General features: G+C 40.5%; 1 protein-coding gene and 1 long non-coding RNA gene across 3 annotated transcripts in view; one reads left to right on the top strand and one right to left on the bottom strand.

The window, feature by feature from the left end:
- Positions 1-14491, bottom strand: part of Trpc7 (transient receptor potential cation channel subfamily C member 7) — a 109148-nt gene that overhangs the window by 76777 nt on the left and 17880 nt on the right. The gene's annotated exons all lie outside the window — the stretch shown is intronic.
- LOC150041830 (uncharacterized) overlaps positions 1-14491 on the top strand; it is a 64006-nt gene that overhangs the window by 48802 nt on the left and 713 nt on the right. The gene's annotated exons all lie outside the window — the stretch shown is intronic.

Genomic DNA, 14491 nt, shown 5'->3' with positions numbered 1-14491 from the left:
TGATAATTATGATTCATCAGGCCAACCCCAAGCTCAGTGAGTTTTCCCAGACACACACTCTTCTTCCTAAGTCTTTGATGAGAACAGAAACTGCATTTCCACATTATCACATGTATCTATTTTCATAAATTTGTGCTCACATAGTCTTCTTTTTTAGCATGGAGTTGGAATTCAGGGCTATGCCACTGGCAGACACACGTGTTTTACTATTGACTCAAGCATTCACCTTTTACCTTTTTCCTTGTATTATTATCTTTTAATTTGATTTTATTGTCAGGGTGATGTACAGAGGGGTTACAGTTATATACATAAGGTAGTTATTACATTTCTTGTTGGACATATTTATTACTTACCATGTTTTTCTCCCATTTTCCCTCCCACCCCCATGTATTATTTTCTAGATAAGGTTTTGCTTTTTCTCTGGACTAGCTTAGGCACTAATTCTTGTATTTAGGCTTCCACACTGCTGAGATGACAGGTACACTCCAATGACGTACCCTTATTGTTGAAATGGGATCTCATAAACTTTTTGCCTGGTGACCTTGAAACACAATCCTTCCAATCTCCCTTTTCAAGTAACTAGGATTATAGGTATGAGCCACTCCGCTAGTCTTGTATGTGTATAGTCTGCTTCTGTTCCTCTCTGTTCTAGCTCTTCCACTTGCATACTGGCTTTCAACCTCTTATGCCTACCCCAGGACGTGGATCCTGCCTTTTCCTTTCTCTTGCACTATTAATTTCTCTTTTCCTTACTGGCTCAGGGTGCAAACATGCTATTATTTCCCTTGACTTGACTCCACTCTCTGCTTCAATTCCTACTCCAAATTTCTAACAATGCTCGTCAATAGAGTTGTCTATATACATTGTTTGCAGATACCCTCCTTGTATACTTTTATGACCCATTTAGTAGAATTTACCCACTGACTCTACTGTGACTACTCTGGTCAAGGTCACCAATTACTTTTATGGTGCTAACCTCAGTAGTTGGTCTCAGTCCTCATTTCATATGACTTATTAAGTGCTTGGGCACAGTGACCACTCTTTTGTCCTTAGGTACTCTTCACCTGGCCTTAGCAGAATTCATGCTTCTGTAATCTTTCTTCCTGAATGACTGCTTTATGGGTTTTTTTAAAAAAATATTCTTTTGTGATTGCTTGTCATTTCCTTCTATATTAATGTCCCAAGATGTCCATAATCCTTGGAAGTCTGTTTTCCCTACTTACACTCACTGTGTTAATTTTTTTTTTGCCAGTCTTGGAGCTTGAACTTGGGGCCTTGGCACTACCCTTGCGCGTTTTCAAGGTTAGCACTCTACAATTTGAGATACAGCACCACTTCCAGCTTCTTTTGTGTATATGGTACCCAGGAATCAACCCCAGGGCTTCGTGCATGTTAGGCAAGCACTCTACCACTAAGTCAAACTCCTTGCGTCACTTATCTTATCTAGTGTCTTTGCTTTTGGCAACACTCACTTGCTGGTGAATCTAAAATTTTTATCTTTAATATGATAAGCCTTTTCTGAATTCAAGATTCACACATACTTTATAACACTAACTTTTGATCTATTCTCCTCCACTTATTAAATCTTTCCCTTTAGTTATTCTGCATAAAGAAGTCTTGTATTTATCCATTATTCCTGTCTTTTTTCATAACCCACATACAATTTGGCACATATAGTACGCCAAAATGCATCCATATTCTGATTTTTTTTACTCTTTCCCTTCAGGCAGAAAAGAGTTTATTGGGGGAGAGCAAATGTATGGAGACTGAGAAAGGAGAAAGAGACAAAGAGGAAAAGAGGCCTTTCTACTGTTTCTACTTTGGGCCACACCATTATCATTTACTTGAACTGACACAAGGATGTTATTACCTCTTTGATTTGTCTGTGTCTATTCTCAGTTGGAGGGATAATTAGTCATATCACAGCACTGATCTGTTTATTTTATGTTTATATTAAAAACATAAGAACCTCCTTAAATTAGTCAACTTTTTCTTCACATAATGAGATATCCAACACAAACTTCATAAATAGGCATATTTATCTCATAGTTCATAGCATAGAACAGCTTTTTCTTTACTAATAACCATTTGATGTCTTTTATACTTCATTATATTGATAGGTCATGTTAACTGTTAGTAGGCACTTTTTTTGCCTATTTTGTTCACAAATATATCCTAAAATACTATGTATTCTAGTATGTGCATTTAGCACGCACTTGCTGAATTAATTATAACCAATTTTTCTGTTTTTCTTTTTTTATATTTGTTTAACATTGACTTTTTACATCATATTTCAAATGTCAATAAACAACTATTTAAGAATGTGATCTCTCTATGCAGTCATTGGCACATTAAGAACAAAATTAAAGTTAAGCTGAGAGTTTGTATGTTATAGATACACATCAGTCTGTATAATATAACATTATGTCTGTGGAGTATATATCCCATCATAGATTTTTATGTCAGTGTAGTCATGTTTATATCTCTCAAGATTGTATCAATGACCTTGAGCATCCGAATATTGAGTCATCACTCTTGTACTGTTTGGATCTAATATCCACATATCAAGGAGACCATGCATCTTTTGTTGCTTTGGTCTTGACTCACTCAACATGATTTGCTCTAGTTTCATCCACTTCCCAGCAAATGCTATTATTTTATCTTGTCTGGTGGCTGTGTAGAATTCCGTTGTGTATAGGTACCACATTTTTTGTATCCATTCATATGAAGTGGGGCATCTGGGTTGTTTCCATCGCTTGGTTATTGTGAATATACCCAACTTTTCTAATAATAATCTAGCCTACTAAGTGATAGAGCATTTGAAATAGGTTGGTCTGACCCAAAGTGTACTGTCTTCCTCCGACTCTCATTGCCTCTTGTAGCAGCGTGATCCTTTGTGCTTAGCACACTCTTAAATCAAGGCTCAGTTGGGGCTGACTCTTACTTCACTTGGGGAATAAATAAAGGGTGGTTAGGCATATAGATACTCTAGCCCCCAACAGATTTTACAGCACAGGTTTTGGAGTGAGAAGGACCTGAAGTTTAAAATCCCACTACTTGCTGTTATAACTGTGAAAGTCAGCAGGCTGATTCACTATTCCACGTGTCGCACAATAGACAGTCATTGGGAGGAATTGCTGCCAAAACAATGTAAAGTACTCGGTACAGTTAATGATAAAAATACCAATAACAGAAACTTGAAAAGGACGCTTACAAATGAATTTGAAGTGTCTTCACCTCATCGGAATCCCCAAACCAATACTTTTTTCCTCTTGTGTTTGTTATTTACTAGAGCAGAAACAAGGTTAGGTGTATGTAAGAAATGAACTCAAAATACCAGAGAAACTGTGTTCTTCACACACTAAGATCTAAAAAATAAATTCAAATATATGCCCTGAATCTGAATACTTCTGTTTATCTCCAGAGATTACTAGTTCTTCAAGGTTAGTAATTCCAATCACAGAAGCAGTTAACAGTGTTTAACTGGTCAGATTGATCAGAATGGTGGCGTGTACTTTGCTGAGGCCCTCAGAAGAGTGGACCCAGTGAGCCCCTGGTTCATTAGAGAAGAGGTTAGTTTTGTGCCCACAAACCCCTTTCTCGCTTGCACAAATCGTATTTGTCTTCCTGAGGAGGACTAGGATGAGCAGTCCAGATCAGAGGAAATTCTCTCCAGTCATGAGCACATGCTGATGACATCCAGTCGGCCATCAGCTAGGTTGTAGGAATGTGGACCTTGCTGGCTGTGAGCTGTGGAGACAACCGCATATACGTGGCTTTGTATCCTGCCAGGGTACACTCCCTTCTGTTCTTTAAGGAAGTGAAGAGGAGACTGGTGATGGAAGACCACCCTGGGGTCTGGTCTTTCAAAGTTGTGGACTCCTTTTGGATCATTAGCTATGGACATGGAAGAGGCTCTAGAGCTTGGCTTCTTCTAGAATGTCCTGTCAGTAGAATGGTATAGTCTACAACTCTTTGAGACTGGTTTCTTTCTTGCAGCATAATCTATTTACCATTCATACATTTGTTGTGTGCATTAGAAGTTCATTTCCTTTTATTTTGTATGTACTATATAATTGTACCACAGCTTGTTTATCCATTCACTTATTGTAGGATATTTGGTTGCTCCCAGTTGTTGGCAATAAAAAAAATATAGCTTCTAAAAATTTTCATGTTGTGCATGAACATAAATTTTTAATTCTTTAGAGTAAATACCTAGAAGTGGAATTGTATAGTATGCAGTTAATATGAATTTATTTTTTATAACTAATGGTGAATTTGTTTCTGGAATAGTATTACTAATTTGCTTTACTACCAGCAAATTATGAGAACTCCAATTACTCTATAGTCTTGCTAGTACTGAGTGCCATTTTTTTTCTGTCATGACATCTCATTCTGACTAAGAATAAATTTATTCATGGGGCTTGGAGCATGGATTAGGTAATAGAGTGCTGGCCTGGCAATTGTGAATTCCTTAATTCAACCTCAGTAATCACAAAAAAGAAAAATAACATTCATATGTATTAGAAATTCTGCCAGGACTTTTTTATTGTTAATGTGTTGGGTCTACAAATCATGTTAGAGAAAATGGACTTTAACTTTCTTGGTCCTCCAAATTGTGAACTGGGTATACGATCTCCATTTACTTAGGCATTTTTCCATTTCTCTTGTCAATGTTTTATAATTTGCAGTATATATGTTTTACGTATGTCCTATAAGATTTATATTTAAGTATTAAATTTTTTCAGCTATTTGAAATATTTTTATTCATTTTGACATTTCATTTTATGTGGAAACATAACTGATCCTTTTGGCTATGTCCTGAGAATTTGCTAATCTTACTTGCTGGTGTTATATGGATTGGTTATAGAGATTTTTCAGATAGACAAAACTGTCTAAAAAAAAGAATAAAATGAACAACATGGATTTACATTTATCTAAAACATACAAAATATTTTAGTGATAAAATGTTACCACAAATTTCTTTTTACTGATTTCTACCCCAAATGGTTTGTATATAGTGAGTACATTAGCAGATTTTACAATATTCATCTACCATTTATTGCTTGTTCTCTATTCAACCCAGATGTTAACTAAAATTCTTTGGTTCTCAGCTAGCCCAGAATATTCATTTTTCACTAATTTTCATTACTTTTCATTACCTCTTCTTTTCCTCTCCCTCCCCACCCCACTATTCTTACAAGCTCATTTATTTCAGATGAACTTCTGTTCCTAACACAAAAGACAAATGGACACCATCCAACAAAATACATGGATTCCTTGTCCCAAATTTAGTGTACTGAGGCTACTATTTTGACAGTACTAATTTAAGGAAATTATTTTTCTTGATTTTGATGCAGAAATCGAACTTGTCAATTTTGTTAAAGCTATTGACAAACTTAAAAGAGAGACGCCCATTACCCTGATAGGCCATAAATTACATGCCTTTCTCAGGCAGATGCTGTGGAGACCCCCATGTAGCACAAGCTAATTAACACTCATTTCTCGATGGAGATCTTAGAAATTAAAATTGAAATGTGTGTGAGGATCAGAGCCTTTTCTCCCTCTCCGTAGGGATTTAGTTCTAGGGAAAGTTTATGGAAAGTTTCATCTGAAATACAGGAGATAAGTCAGCAGATGGGCCAAGCTGTAGACCTGATCAGTGTTTCTACCTTTGAGTTTTAGACTGACTTTAAGAAATAATTACTATAAGAGTTTACAATGAACGGTTCTTTAATACGACATTCAGTGGTCACAACAGTCCTATAGAGCAGATAGTATCATTATCTCTAAATGAATTTTGCAATTGGAGGTCATTGGTCACCGTGATAGTAAGAGTTGGGGAGAATGAGGAGATGGAGAAAGAATTGTTCCAGCTACAATAATTCTTGTGCCCCTGCTTCATGCCTTAACACTGAGGGTTTAAGTGATGGGGTGATAGGATCTGATGAAACCCCATCCAAAGGTGGAACTTCTTAATGGGGAGAAACATAGAGAAAGGTCTGGAAGTGGCTAGGAACAGACACATGAAAAGATGTTCAACGTGTCTGGCCATAAAAGAAATGCAACTCAATAAAACATTGAAATTCCACCTTGCCCCAGTTAGAATGGCCATTATCAGTAAAACTAACAATAATAGATGCTGGTGGGGATGTAGCCAAAAGAGAATGCTGCTACACTGTGGGTGGTAATGTAAACTTGTTCAACCACTCTGGAAAGCAGTATGGATGTTCCTCAAAGACTAAACATAGAGCTTCCCCCTGACTCAGCAATATCACTCCTGGGCATCTATCCAAATCAGAACTGAGGAAGTAGAAAAACCTATGCTCCTGGATGGAAGATTTAACATCGTGAAAATGGCAATCCTGCCAGTGGCTATCTCAGATTCAATGCAATACTCATCAATATCCCAATGTCATTCTTTAAGGAAATAGAAGAAGCAATCCAAAATTTCATATGGAATAATAAGAGACCCTATATAGCAAAAACAATTCTTAGCAGAAAGAACTGTACTGGAAGAATATCAATACCAAGCTTTAGACTCTATTATAGAGCTATAGAGACCAAAACAGCTTGGTACTGGCACAAGAACAGGCCTACAGACCAATGGAATAAAACTGAAGACCCAGAAATCAACCCGTAGACCTGTGGCCACCTAATTTTTGATAAGGGAGCCAAAAAAAAAATAGAATGAAAGAAAGACAGCCTCTTCAACAAGGGGTGCTGGCAGAACTGGTTAAATACCTGCAGAAAACTAAAGTTGGATCCTTCTATGTCATACTGCACCAGTATTAATTAAAAATGGATCAAAGACCTTAAGGTAAAAACAGATACCCAGAAAACTTTACAAGAAGGAATAGGAAATACACTAACACTAGTTCTCCTTGGCACAGGTTGAAATTTCCTTAATAAAGACCCAGAAACACAACAAATTAAAGAAAGTTTGAACAAATGGAACTGCATTAAACTTCAGAGCTTCTGTATGGCAAAGGACATAGCTAGCAAGTTAAATAGAAAGCTCACAGAGTGGGACACGATCTTCACTAGCCATACAACAGACAAAGGCCTCATATCTAAAATATATCAACAGCTAAAAAAATGAATCTCTCCAAAACAAATCTTCAAAGAAACAATCATCCCATTAAAAGATGGGCTAAAGACTTAAAGAGAGACTTCTGAAGAGGATATAAGAATGGCGTATAGACTCATGAAGAAATGCATATCAAAACAATTTTGAGATTCTACCTCCCTCCAGTTAGAATGGCCATTATCAAGAAATCTAATAACAAGAGATGCTGGTGGGGATGTGGCCAGGTGGGATCACTACTACACTTTTGGTGGGGGTGCAAACTTGTTCAACTACTATGGAAAGCAGTATGGCAATTCCTCAGAAGACTAAACATAGAACTCCCCTATGACCCAGCAATTCCACTACTTGGCATTTACCCAAACGTTCAGAAACAAGGACATACTAAAGCTATTAGCATAACCATGTTCATTGCAGCACTATTTACCATAGCAAAGATATGGAACCAACCCAGATGCCCCTCAGTAGATGATTGGATCAACAAGATGTGGTACTTATACACAGTGGAATTCTATGCTGCCAGCAGAAAGAACAACATTCCATTTGTGAGGAATGGAAAAACTTGGGAAAAAATCACATTAAGTGAAGTAAGCAAGACCCAAAGGAACATAGGCTCCATGGTTTCCCTCATTTGTAATAATTAGTACATATCCAGGACACTCCTAGCAGAGGATTACAGTAATTCAAAACCTAGTTCATAAGGTCATATAGGATGAGACTAAATGAAAGGATCTCTAGGATATGGAAACAAGAGCTTTGTCTTGTGTGATTGTTGTTCTTCGTGTGTTATGTTATTTCTCTTCTTTTGCCCTTTGGTCAATCTCATATTGTTACTGTATCTGACTTTGTCACCTGGTAAATGTTTATATGTTTATTTGAAATAGGAAAAGGAAGGCAGGAAAACAAGATGATTGAGAGGGGGTGGGAGGAGGGAAATGGGGACAAAAACATGAGAAGGGGTATCGATGTGTGAGAAGTAATACATCTACTACATGGTGAATGTAATTGTAACCCCTCTATACATTACCCCGACAATTAAAAAAAAAGATCAAAAGAGGCTATTATTAGAGGAGCACAAGGATTCAACAGCTTGTGCATATGCACATATAAAATGATCATATAAATGACGCTTATCAAAATGAAGAAATGGAAACGAGCTTTCTTTTTAAATTGTACTGTTTGTGGGGTTATTTTTTTGCTTTTCTTCTTTCCTTTTTTTTTTGTTTTTGGTTTATTCCTGTCTGTCTCTTTTTTTATTTCTGTGCAGCTTGATGGGAAAAGAAGTCAGGAGGGGAAAACACAGGGAGAGAATGAGGGAAGGGATGCCACTGCCAATAGGAAATGTACTCATTGCCTGACTGGTGTAACTCTAACTCCTGTGTACACCACCTGTACTACAAAATTGGGAAAAGAAAGAAGTGGGGAATTTACGAAGCCCTCGGGCGAATCAAGTGTCAGCTCTGAGGGGTGATGTGGAGACAGGTTTCCTGTGGCACTGACGAGAGAAGCTCAGGTTAGTGGTGTCGTGAGGCTGATGAGGCAGGTCACACCCTGGGCATGCGGGTGGCAGGCTCTGCTGCTTAGCTAACACTGCAGGTCTTCAGTCCTGCCGTCTGCCCTGATGTATTTCCTTCTGCCTCACCTTCACTTGGTCAGGGGTGAGAAAATGCTACATGTGAAGACTGAATACACGTGTCAGAATTCTTATGAATTCATGTTTCAGTTCCATGCAAGCAGGCAGTCAGTTGTCTTATTAAGTTTCAGCATAGCAATAAGTCCATTCTCTGAAGTATCATCAAGGCAAATATCTTTCAGCACTGGGTTCTATTTAAGAACATATATACAAAGAGTTCAAATTTAGTTTATGATAGCCAGTTTTTCTCACCTCACCTTTCTCAGCCAGCTTTCGATGCCTTGGGTGGAGAGGGGTAGAGACAGTACTTTACCCAGTGACTCAAAGATCTGCTCCTCCAGTTTTGCCACTGGTTACCCACTGCCAATCTGAGTTCACTTCCTTTGTAGAGAAAGCCTTTCTTTATTCAGGTCACATCTCCTCCCTGTATTTTCCCTGCATCTGTGTCCTACGTGTTTCAGGATTAGGGAAAGATGAATGGTGAGTGTGTGCATGTATGTATCCATGGAGGAGTGTGCATGTGTGTGGTGAATATTAGAATCCCAGGCCTGTCAAGTGGGGCTGTTTTTGTTCTTTGAGAAGAATGTCTGGGTAGTCAGTATCTAGGTTTGGAATCCCAGCTCTTCTGCAGACTGGCTATGTGATTTAGTAAGTGTAACATATCTTCTGTGCATTCTAGTTAAACCTGTAATGCAGTTGTCGCAAGAGTCAAACTATGGAAGACAGTCATATAAATTGCTTGATGCAGTAAGTGACAAGAATTGGCTAATACTACAACAGTCTTGCAGGTTAGCACAAAACATGACCATGGATAATTGTCTGCTTTGGTGTTAATCTTGAAGTGCCTCTTCTAATAAAGTTGACAGATTCCCCTCATTTGATTCAGTACTCCAAAATCATTGTTTGATCGCTCAGGTAGGAAAACAAATGGTGGGACAGGAGCTTGGAGCGCTGGATCCCAGGGGTTTGGTGTGCTGCCCTCCCCCACCAGTCAGCACTGCCAGTGCCGCTGTGGACACTGGTTTCCCACCTGGGCTTTGCTTTAGCTAATTGGCAGCTACTGCCATTGTGAGGAGCTCTGAGTACGTCAGCTGGACGTTTGTGAATCCCAGAAACAGTGGAGGGCTCTGCCTGGGTCCTGTTGGTTTCAGAGTCTGGCCTAGGGACAGAGACTGTCTTTCAAGGAAACAACTGAAATCTTCTATTAGAGAAGCAGCCATTAGATCCACTAATATGGCAAGTATGTTGCTGGATCCGTGTGGTGTGCCAGGCACTGGAAATGGACCTCTAGTATAACGTAGTCCTTCCCCTTGAGGGCCTCTGGGTTTCGCTAGACTGTGTACACACAACCAAGTGACCACTGCAGGGTTGTGCAAGTGCCTCCGCACAGGGATGGGACATGCCTGAGTGCAGGTTCAGGGGACCCCCAAATGAAGGGCCAAGGTAGGTACGAGGGGAAGTAGCAGAGAGTGAATGTTCCAGGAAGAGGGGTGGCATGAGGACAGAATGTTCATTCATGCATAGATCTTAGCTGACTTTCAGCCAAGCATGGCCATGTTTGTAGGGTATGAACATTATTCAGCATGTCGCACTGTTCCTATAATCGAGCAAACACGAGTGCACTTGTGTTCTGCAGAGTTCATGTGTATTCTCTGCATATCTGTATCCAGAGTCACGATGCTGCCCTGAAGAGCCTCTCCTCAGCTTTCTTCCCATTGGATCCACAGTGAACCTAGCTGTGAGGCAGATATACCCATGTCAGCTCTGTCCTGGTCCTAAACCACACACAGTGTCAGACACACACACACACACACACACACACACACACACACACACACACACACACACACACACACACACACACACACGCCCCTCACACCAGCCTTTTGCTGGTCTCAGGACCTTGGTGGTGCACTTCGCCTACCTGCCCCATCTGGCATCACTGTCTTCACAGGGGAAGTTCTGGTAGTGAGTGAGGAAGAACGCCCCTGCTTCCCGCCCCATCCCCCCACTCCGTCTCCCCACCCCGCACAGTGCTAGGAAGACTCCGCTCAGTCCTCAAGTGCACAGAGAAGCAGAGCGTGGCAGGATGAGCAGCACTGCATGTGCCCGCTCAGTCCCTAAGCGGGCAGCACATTTTTGGGGACGGAGCGGGGCATCTCTTTGTCTTGCTGGAGTGGACACATACAATGTAGCTGCACAATCATGTTAAATTAAACCATCCACAAGGCACACATCTGCTACACCAACTCATTGATTGGTTCATAGGTGACCTTACATATTCATTTACTTATTCATCAGCAGACATGAGAAGAGCACCAGTGACGTGCTACGTTCTGTGTCGGGGCCCTGGGACTAGAACGGAGAATGACGTGTTTATATCTGTACTTATGGAACTGGCAGACCAGAGGGGATGGTAGATGATAGTAAGGCATGTAAACGATAGCTGAGTTCTTTTACATCCAGCTGCTCAGTAATTACTGGGGAAAATTCCCTCTAAACAAACCCAGTTGGTAGGCTGGGTATCAGTCAGCTCCTGTCTTGAGTGACTTCCAGGATTTCTGTCCTTGCAATATTCCACCAATTCAGCCAGTGCTGACTGAGTTTCTTGTGTGTCATAAGCAGTGTCTTGCCCTGGAGATGCTAGGAAGAGTGAGATATGGGGTTTCTCCTTGCCCACAAGGAAGCTATCACACATTATTATATGATGATTGTTAGTCATTTATCTGGCAGATAGGGAGGATCCACTATGTGTCAGATACTGTTCTGAGCCTTTGAAGCAGGGCCCATTGAAGAAACAGAGCTCCCTACTCTTGGGAAGGTTCTATTTGACTGTGGGTAGAGGGACTGCAGGAGCGGATTGCTCCCTGAGGTGGTGATTTTACATGGAGCATTGAAGGAGTCGAGGGAGAGAGTGATGTAGATTCATGAGATGTTCCAGAGAGAGTCACAGTGCACAGAGGAAGAGAAATGCTAGGCCAAAAGAGGCAGAGTGCCAGGGGCTGTTGGGGCTCGGAGACCAGCAGCTGGGAGCAGGAAGAAAGGAGGAAGGAAGAAGGGAATAGGAGATATGGCCAGGGAAGCAGCATGGAACAGATGGCATGTACCCAGAAAGGCACTTGTCAGGACTGTAGTTTTGACTTTGGTGGGACGGGGAGTCATTAGAGGGTTTCAGGAAGCAGAGCTGACATGGTCTGATTTATTCCAAAAAAGATTCTGGCTGCTAGGATAGAATAAATTGTATGGGATAAGACAGGAACAGAAGAACAAGTAGGAGGCTGTTTCAATTACTCAGAGGAGAGATGAAGGTGGCTTGAACTGGGAAAGTAAATAGGTAGATAAGAAGTTTGAATTCTGAGCTTGGCAGGTGGCTCACGCCTGTCATCCTAGCTACTCAGGAGGCTGAGATCTGAGGATCAAGGTTCAAAGCCAGCCCAGCACAAAAACATCTGAGACTCTTATCTCCAGTTAACCTCTAGAAAAACAGGAAGTGGAGCTTGGCTCAAGAGTAGGGCGGTAGCCTTGAGCTAAAGAGCTCAGGGACAGCATCCCAGTCCTAGTTCAAGCCCCACGATCCACAGAAGAAAAAAAAATGTTAGAATTCTGGATGTCTTTGAAAGGCAGAGCCAAGAGGATTTGTTGATTTGATGGACTGGATATGAAGTAAGAACGAAAGAGGGGAGATGAATCTGAGGCCTGGGCCTTGAGGAGGTAGGATGAGAGCATCTATGAAATCAGACTAGATCATTGTTTAGTAAACACTCTCCCTTCCCTTTTTGTCTCCAGGAGAATAATACATTTCCTTCTCCCACTGGAAAAGTGATGTTGGGTGTAGCACTTACTTTACCCAATGATGTGTGCATGGGAAGAATAAGCAGGGCCTTAAGAGGCACCATGCATTTTCTGCTGGCCTCAGCAGTTTCTTGTCACTACCAAGAGATGGTGTCCGGAGTACCACCTCTGTCAGCCCATGGCAGGCCCCAGAATGGGATAGGTAGCACCGCCTTCTCCACAGTCTCCCCGTAGTTCAGGTAGTTGGATTCTGAGGTGGTCTGCTGTACAGCCTTATTGTGAGAATACCTGGTGCTAAAGGGACAGAGGTAGGTAGGCTCTGTGCTTTGGGACATGAACAGCAAAAACAGGATCTTAGGCCAATCTGGAGAGTCAGGGAGGTTGTCCTGACAGAAATAAATAATTGCTGAGTTGTCTAGGCTAAATCAGTATTCAGTTCAAGAGGCAGGGAAAGTCAGACTTGAGACATGTCATCAACCAGTGCAGAGAGGCATGTAAGCATGATGCAAGAATATGAAAGGGGAGTCAAGGGGACAGACGATGACTTTAGAGAAGTAAATAAGAACTGGATTATGGAGAGATTTGTATTGTTTGGCATGGAACCTGTATTTTATCTCTGGTGCTATGGGGATCACTAAAGCCTTTTAAGTGAGAGAAAGTAATAGTCTGACTTGCAGCTAGGTGTGATTCTTTTGTCTCTCTGTAGAGGGCAGTCTCTTTGTTGTGGAAGGGTGTGGCCTGGAGTACTCAATTTGAATTTTTCCTAATCACCTCATCCCTGTACAGTGTCTGTAGGGCTGCAGGAAGGAATGGACTAGGAGATGGATTTAAGGCACAGAGAGGGAGTCCAATACGTAGCATGTTTGAGATATGAAGCACTGGAAGGAGTTTTCCTAACTTTTTTTTTCCCCAGTCCTGGGCTTGAGCTCACATCCTGAGCCCTGTCCTTGGACTTTCTCAAGGCTAGAGCTCTACCACTTGAGCCTCAGCACCATTTCCAGCTTCTTCTGTGTATGTGGTACCAAGGGTCTTTGTGCATGCTAGGCAAGCACTCTACCACTAGGCCAAACTCTTTCTTCTATACACATTCATTTTCTTTATCAATCTCATATTACCAGTATAACTAGAAAAAACATTTTGGGTATTTTATAGTGTTTAGATCTGTCTTGTTTTCTTTGGATGAAATTCTGAGATGATTAACCACTTTGGATACTTGTGTAGCCTGGGTTGCCTTTTTTTCATACTTAGTATTGGATACCTTGATTTCACCCCTCCAAAAAAAATAAATCAAAAAGAAGTCCAAAGAAATTCAGAGCACATATGGTCTGTGCATCTTACTTGTACTAAGTTCATATTGTGAAAACATTCCAAACAGTAATTTGAAACTGGCCTCACTAGATAACATATCCTTCTGGAAGATTATGTCATGACTCACCTGATTATAGATTCAGAATAGGAAATGTATATGAGATTCCTTTCTTAGAGTAATTAAAGTACAGAGTATGTATAGAAGTAAATTTTAAGAAATTGCCTATGATTGCTGAAAATGGTATTGATTATAAGAGGGTTTAATATCAGGATGGCGAAGTAGCAATTAAAAAATAGAGAGCCTTACTGATGATAAAGAACAGAAATCAAGTTAGGTGAATCCGTGCTTATGATTTCTCTGCTCAAAGAGTATACTATACCTTCCTCTTTAGTTCTGTGCCACCTCTAAACACCCTCCCTACTTCTCCTGACCAGCGTAAAGGTAAATTCAGGACATAGTCTTAAGTTGCTACACTGTTGTATGCCCTAGACTCTTACCACTTTTTAGTCTTGGACTAAGTAGCATTGTCTAAGAACGCTCTATTTTTGATTTCATATTTAACTAATCTAATTCCCTTATTTGTATATTCCAACCCAGTATATTATAGGACTTAAGAAATGTTGTACAAAATGACGTAACACATTAACTTTGGCTTAAGAATCTTGCTTAT

Source organism: Megascapheus bottae, chromosome 38 (genome assembly GCF_031878675.1).
Source record: "Megascapheus bottae isolate mThoBot1 chromosome 38, mThoBot2.hap1, whole genome shotgun sequence".
In the NCBI taxonomy this organism is placed as follows: Eukaryota; Metazoa; Chordata; class Mammalia; order Rodentia; family Geomyidae; genus Megascapheus; species Megascapheus bottae.
This window is presented reverse-complemented; position numbering and strand designations above follow the sequence as displayed.